The sequence below is a fragment of the Hyposmocoma kahamanoa genome, unplaced genomic scaffold (assembly GCF_003589595.1).
Source record: "Hyposmocoma kahamanoa isolate Upper Pololo Valley unplaced genomic scaffold, ASM358959v1 63, whole genome shotgun sequence".
NCBI classification, from domain to species: Eukaryota; Metazoa; Arthropoda; class Insecta; order Lepidoptera; family Cosmopterigidae; genus Hyposmocoma; species Hyposmocoma kahamanoa.
The window spans coordinates 182,992-190,992 of NW_020653851.1; positions in this window are offsets into that span (position 1 = coordinate 182,992).

Consider the following 8,001-nt stretch of genomic DNA (forward strand, 5'->3'; position numbering starts at 1 on the left):
AAATTTGATTCAAAGTGTATTCCATAGCATTTAAGTTTATTTGAAAAGAGCAATCCCTAGAGTTTCTTGCTCGTTCTTCTCAGGGAGGTCAGCGTAGTAAACGAGCAGTAGCTTAAATGTGACGTTTTCAAGTGTAAATTTATTTTACCTATGGAATAAATAATCTTTAACTTTGACTTTGACTTATGAACGTACAAAAAAGTGTATACAATTGTTTTTTAAAATCATTCTTACAACTCTAATTGACCAGTAGTTTCGGTATCATTTTGCTCATGTTACAGTCTTATTTAAATATTTAATTAACAAATCGTTACAGAAAATCAAACCAGCGAAAATGTTTTCATTGTTATAGAAGTAAATATTAAAATTAAATATTTAATATTAGACAATATCACATATGTTGGTCCAATCTCAAAGTAAGTACCTAACTAAAGCACTTGTGTTATGAACATTGGAAACAACGCAACGGCGTTATCACCCGAGACAATATAGAGAAGTTTTTCTACAGTGACCCGGCTGGGAATCGAACCCGACCATGGAGGTCGTCCAGAGGTTATTTTATTACCTATGTCAAAACCTTTAACATCATCTTCAACTCAACAAACCATAAGAGGCCCTAACCCTTGCTTCTATACTTTTAAAACAATCATGTGCAAAACAATGAGATTTCTGGAAAACATAACCGTCAGTAAACGAGGCGCGTGCGCAATTGAGTGTACAACAACAATGGCAACACGCATGACAACAATAGTGTTTAATTTAGTAGGTACGTAGAATTACATTTAGTGCTACCGTTTCGAGTTTTCAAAGTTATGCAAATTGCAATAATACCAATTATGACAGTGACAAAATCGTGGTCCAGTATTAAAGGTAATATTGACTTTTTAGAAGATTGAAATTTGTTGTACATTGTTGGTATTAAATTAATAATTTCAAACCTTAATCTAATAATAATACTAATTTCGCTGGCTCAGCGACCCGAAGTGGATCTTGGCCTCAAGTACGTACGCCATTTCTATCGGTCTTGTGCCAATTCCGACCTTTCGGACACATTCAGTTCCTTTGGATCTTTGGCGACTTCATCCTTCCAGCGATATCTTGGACAGCCCACTAGACGATGAGCCATAGGTTGCCTCAAATACGCTCTTTTGGCAGCTCGATCCTCTCTCATTCTTTCTACATGTTCTAGCCAACGAAATGGAGCAGATTTTATTTCGCCGTTTATGTTCTGATCAGACACTAGTTCTTCTATCTCACTATAGAATTTGGCCCTCCAGTGCCCAAATTCTCTTTCGAAGAAAGATTGGCCTCATAACTGTTTTATAGGCACGAACTTTTGTAGTTCTGCTTAGTAATTTGGACATCAACACTTCATGAAGGGTTGCTGTACATGGTAGCGCGTTAACTATGCGAATACTGATTTCATCCTCCCTTTGGTTCGTCTCGGTAATAGTACATCCCAGGTACTTAAATTTGTCGACAAATTAATAATCATATTACATGTATTATTAATAAATTTGTAAAAAATGTGGAAGCGTAACCACATTTATAAGTCGTCTCAGACTTCCACATCGAATTGAAGTAAAATTCCCTGCTTCCAGATTTATTCCCTGTAACTTAAGCGTTTTCAAGGCGAGAGTGAATAGGCGTCATATAGGCGTGCATGCTCATTGTCGACCTCATCGTCACTTGACGTCAGGTAAGAGGTCAAATGCGGAATTGTTCCTACAATAAGAAAAATCAAGAATTCCAAATAGTTTAGATCGATTTGCCATTATAGATATTTTTACTGACCCATCATATGAAAATAAAACGTAAACTAGTTAAATGTGCAAATAACTAAGTGTCTTATTTCAATAATCGTTATAGTATTTAAAATGAAGAAAACTTAATTAAGTCTATTTACATGCCAATTGAAAGGGCTCTACAGGGGCCAATATAATTGCAGTCCTTCCTATAGACGATCATGTGCAGTATACTGTTGGAGCTACCATGAAGCCTGTACACCACGGATCTTTTATGTATTGTGGGGTAAAAACAATCCACGCGTGCTTCAGCAAATATTCCTGAAGTGTTTTTTTTTAAATGGGATGGAAGATACAAGGTAACAGTCTTAGGAACCATTAATCTTTTTTTTTAAACAATTTTGGCATAGTCAAGTTTTTGATCAAGATCAAAAATGAATAAAATTTATCAAATTTTTTTTTAGTGCTGATCGACTCGGTTTCATGAGAAGATTATTTGATTTTATAGGATGAAAAATCGGGATAGCAAAAGTTGGTTTTATTATTTGTTCATACAAATTTAATAAAATTGTCAATTTTTTAATGCTAATTGCCTCAGTTTCTTTAAAGGATGATTTCATTTTACGGGACGGAAAAAAATTGGGTCAGTAGAAGTTGCTCAAATTTAATAAAAAATATTTTTCATACGACATTAATAAAACTGACAATTTTTTTCATGCTGATAGAATCGGTTTCTTAAAAGCTTGATTTTATGATTTTATCAGCACTAAAAGAAAATTATGACCAATTTTATTTATTTTGTGTACGTGGTAATCACGCTTGGCCCAAAACAATGGCTATGACTAAATTGTTTTCACAAAACAAAACTTAATGGTTCCTAAAACAAATTTCTTCTATGGTTTCGGATTTCCTCATACTGCCTTGTTTAAAAAACTCTGTATATTGAGATTGCCTGTAAATATTTCCAATTGATTGAGCACATTGTGTGTGGGAAACGATTTGTTTTAATTCGCAAACTTATAACGTTTTTATTAAGGTTGTTGTATCACGAGAATGATCATAATCTGAAATGTGGTCGCACTTGGATATAATTTCATGATTCGTTCATAATATTGGTAATATTTAAGTTATCTGACTAACATAGTACTCGTATATCTAAAATATTATGTCCATCTTCGTTCCCAAAAGATGTGAGGTAGCAAAACATGAAAACGCGAGCTACTTGATTGAACAGAAGAGTTTATAGATAATGAAATTATTATAATTAGAATTACATAATAGATCACGTGCATTCGAAAGTAAATTGTGCAATACAAGCCTTTTATATTATGCGTCAATAACTAATTATTATGCTTTTCTCATACGGGTGTACGTTCTATTTGATAGTGACCCATAAATACGGTTTAATTTTAATTTGTAATGACGAAAGGTTGAAATATAAATTTTACGATATTTTGAAATGTTCCATACCTTTTAATAATATATGTTTTTCACACGTAGGCATTGACCTAATGCACGTAGGTCACAATTATAATGGATTATCTACCTGACTAATTTACAACGGGTGCGATTCGAAATATATTACAACAAATGACATATTTTTAGTCGATATAACGCTCAATAGATATAATTAATTTATGGTATACAGACATTTGACATATTCTTGAATGATATAAAGGTCACTGAGTATAATAGACGATTGATATAACAACTTTCAACCTAATATACTGATGGCATAATGTTCATTTTATATAAACACTTTAGATCTAACATTCACTGAATATAATGTATTATAAATATGATTCCAGTGGTGTTTAGGTGCAACGGTGAATGAACCGATTTGTTTGCATTTCCTAGTTGTTTCGACCTCCTCCTGTGGGTTTAGGTTAGGTTAGTATATGACAAAGCTGCCAGAACCGACTTTGTTCGCATTTGCCACTTAGTTCGACCTCCTCCCGTGGGCTTAGGTTAGGTTAGTATATGACAAAGCTGTCAGAACCGAATTTGTTTGCATTTGCTGGTTGGTTCGACCTCCTGCTGTGTGTTTAGGTTAGGTTAGTATATGCAATGAAATATTCTACTTAAAGTTTTAATAAATATATTTTATGACACAAAAAGCACTTAAAGCTATACAAAAACAATTATATTTTGCGATTGTACATTTAATGGAAAAAAAATCTTATCAACATATTGTAGGGCGCGTCAACTATTCGTAAAACGTAATATTGTGTTATATTATTTAATACATTATACTGGTAGTACTTATAGTATTTGTTCATTATGTCACTTAATCATTATATGTAATGTTTGTTATACTGAAGGTTCATTACACACATTGAAATTATGCCTTTTGTTAATTATATACAGTGAGTGATTATATCCTTAGAAATTATATCAAGTGAAAATAGATTATTTGTTGTTATATCTTCCATTACTCACCCATTTACAACATCTATTAAGTATTTCAATAATAATTATCTGTTCGATCGCGTATATAAAAGATCTGATTTATACCATGCATCGATTTGAAACAAATTAAATGATCGCCCCCTAATAAAATATCTCTCAATGCGGCCCTGTAGGAATTTCTAATAAGTTACTAAACAATTACGTAGTTTCGCCGAAACCACGAAACGCATCTGTGTTCAATTCGTAGAAGAACAGAGTAGGAAATCTCTCCTCAGACTAAGTGAACCGCTACTTCCCGTTCCGTAACAATTTATTGTAATTGACTTATTTGTTTTGTTTTTATACACTTTTTCTATACGGATGCTTTACGGATACTTTGTTCCTAAACCAATTGTATAAGTCGGGTCGACTCTCATTATTATTTCCTATTTGGACACTATACTAGTGTAATGAATGACAATAATTGTTAAGAGGTGCGTTATTACTGCGTCAGGCTATACTTATTAGAAATATGTCGACCTTTTAACATCGACACTTTTTTGTCCGAAGATAATTTATTATTATTATTATTAATTACTTAGTGAGCATTGTCTATAGAGCCATTAGTTTAAACAGAACAAATAATTATGAAACACAAAACGTATTAAAACTTAAACTAAAAATGTTATTTAATTCAACTGTAACTACAAAAACCCAGACGACACAGAAACACAGAAACAGCCGTGTTGTATTTAAGGCAAAATGTCAAGTATTATACTGACACTGACACCCGTTTTTGCCTGTTTGATCTGGTCTGTTACGACATGGGAAAAAACTGCAGGAGATGGCAGTTCCAAAGGAAGTTATACGTATTTTTAAATATTGGTAATTATTATAATTATTGGCAGTCGCCACTCCATCTCCAGGTTGGAATCTATGGTGGTGCCCAATTTGGTTCTGAATGATTCCATTATTTCTTTTTCCTCATAACGGATCAGACACTTTCTTCGTCGGAGCAAGTCGCCGATGTCAGTCGTAAAATCTTTGCATCACTTCATTCCCTCAAACGGCTGCAGTACTTTCTTTCTCTCTCTACCAAATTTATGCTCATACGCTCTCTTCTTCTACCTCTTTTGGATTGTGGGGACGTCGCCTACCTTGATCTTTCTGAGTACCTTCTTAACAAGTCCGTCTCCGTAGAAATGCCCACGTTTTATGTTTCCTATATGAAATCCTTTTCCATCACTCTTCTCCTAGTTATCTTCGTGAGCGTTTCCAATACCCCCAGGCTATGGGTGACCGCCTGCATCCCGGTACTAATTTGTCCCTCGTCATTCCACAATACAATTCACAAAAGTATTCGGAATCGTTCACAGTGAACTCTGCTCGTATGTGGAACCTTCTCCCAGTCCAGGTCAGACAATCACCTTCGGTTCGGGCTCTCAGAGGTGCCCTTTCGAAATCTTGGGATTGTTCAGTCTCGTCATGTTAGAGCTTACAAAATATTTATTTACATCTCACATATTTAGTTATGGTCTTATTTTATACATTTATTTTATTATATATTTTATGTGTGTTAGTGCATCATCATTTATTTAATAAATTTATTCTTTAATTATTGAGTAGGTAGCATTAACAGGTGCCAACTTTCCTTTCAATTATTCAAAGGTTAGCTGGAAGAAATCCTTTTATGGGATAAGCTCGCCTTTGTACAATAACGTTCTATTTGTTTGTTAAAAATTTGTAACTTGTATTGTACGATAGAGATACATATATACATTCGTATCAGAACCAGGTCAACGTTGTTAGATGGTCGGGGGACTATTCGGTTCCGTACGGGTTGAAGTGCGGAGCGCGGCTTGGGGGTTAACTTCACCCAAGCTCTTCAATCTCTACGTGAATGCCACTGATAGAGGAGTTTAGCAGCACGCATATCGGCTGCCACATTAGTGGAGTCTGTCTTAATAATATTAGCTAAGTGGACGATATGGTGCTGCTGAGTGCTTCTGTCTGCGGCTTGTCGAAGTTGCTTCGCATCTGTGAAAAATATGCTAATAGTCACGGTTTCATACGGATAAAACACCACCCGTTAAACTTTACGGGTGTACTCTTAATAGAGCGGACAAGTTTAAGTATGTTGGACATTTTGTAACCTCGGGCCTGGAGGACGATGCTGACATGGAGAGGAAGCGTAGGGCGTTGTCTGCTAGAGCTAATATTTCCAGATTTGCTCAATGTTCGAGAGACGTCAAGGTCATCCTATTCAGGGCATTTTGTACGTCCTTCTATACTAGTAGTCTGTTGGTGAAATATAAGTTAAAACAATACAACGCGCTACGTGTCCAGTACAATTAGGCATTTAGGGCGCTGTTGGGGCTGCCTCGCTTCTGCAACGCATCGGGGATGTTTGCTGAAGCGCGCGTAGATTGCTTCCGCACAATCATGCGCAAGCGGTGCACATCAGTGCGTAGGCTGCGGGTCAGCCACAACAGAATCCTAAAGACATTTGCTGAGCGCTTTGACTGTCAATACATGTACCATTGTAACATTTATTGACTAAAGCTAAATTAGTATTCTAATAGTAATTTCATTTTGTTTTATTTATATTATTATATATTTTAATTTTTAAATTTTCACTTTAATTTTATAATAAATCTAAGATTAAATTTTGAGTTTGTGTTTGTTATGATCTATGTTGGTCGAAATAAATGGTTTCTTATTATTATTATTATATTAAAATCGTATTCTTAATCATTCACTAAAAACGACTGCGTGTATATTTTAGAGACGAGATGATTGCATACAAGCATCCTTAATGCTGTCAGCTAACAAAAACGCGGCTATGTGACTAAACCAAACGAATTATTTTTGTATGACAAAATCATTTTTTGAGATATCATAAAAGACTATAACCCAGTTTTAATATTGAAATTGATTAATAATAATTTAGCTATGTACGATTAGGATAACTTCTGACATCTCAGACATCTTAACTAACTTTATATAGAAAAAGAAAATGTAGTTTTAGTTTTGATTTAGTTTTCAAATATTATAGGAAGCGCCTGTTTGAAATCCATTGGCGTAATAATAATCCGAGTATTATTGCTCTTGTTAAATAGGAAGGCGTTCTTAAATTTCTAGGATTTGAGTATATCAGTCTTTTCGTCTTTATCAGTCTTGTGTAGTACACTGCTGTACATAGTCATTGGAGAAGAGGTCCTTTTCTTATCTTGCAATTGGAGACACTTAATGATGTTTAGGAGGGTACGGGTGCCGGTGAAATTGCAGGCATATGAGACTTTTCAACTTATGTCTCAGGGTGACGGGCGCAGTGGCAGTGCCCATAACATCTCTGCTCTTTAAAGCTCTGAATGGCACTGCAACTGTTACGGATAGGCTTGTCGCTTACCACCAGGCGTACGACTTGTTAGTCCCGTCACTTAGTATTATAAAAAAAAGATATTTTCAATCGTTAAACACCTAGGTAACGTTTGTAGGTAGCCAATTTAAAAATGACAATTTTAATTCTCACTGTACGTCTCACGTAAGTGATTTACATAATTTAATAAAGAATGTAATTATCTACTCATTGTAGTGCACTTGACACAAATGCTTAACTCTGACCTCTATGAAGGTCGTGCTCTGCCATGCATGTCATGATGACCCAAGTCAAATAGGGCTATCGGAAACAACGGACAATGTGAGATGAATGAGCAATATGTATAGACCTCGGTATGTCAGGGATGGTTATATACTACGAGAAGACATAACTAGAACATTTTATAGAAATAATATTTTTTATTATGCTTTTATTATTTCAGAGAAACCAAGCTTTGTACAGATATTATCTAAATGTGAAAATACAGAT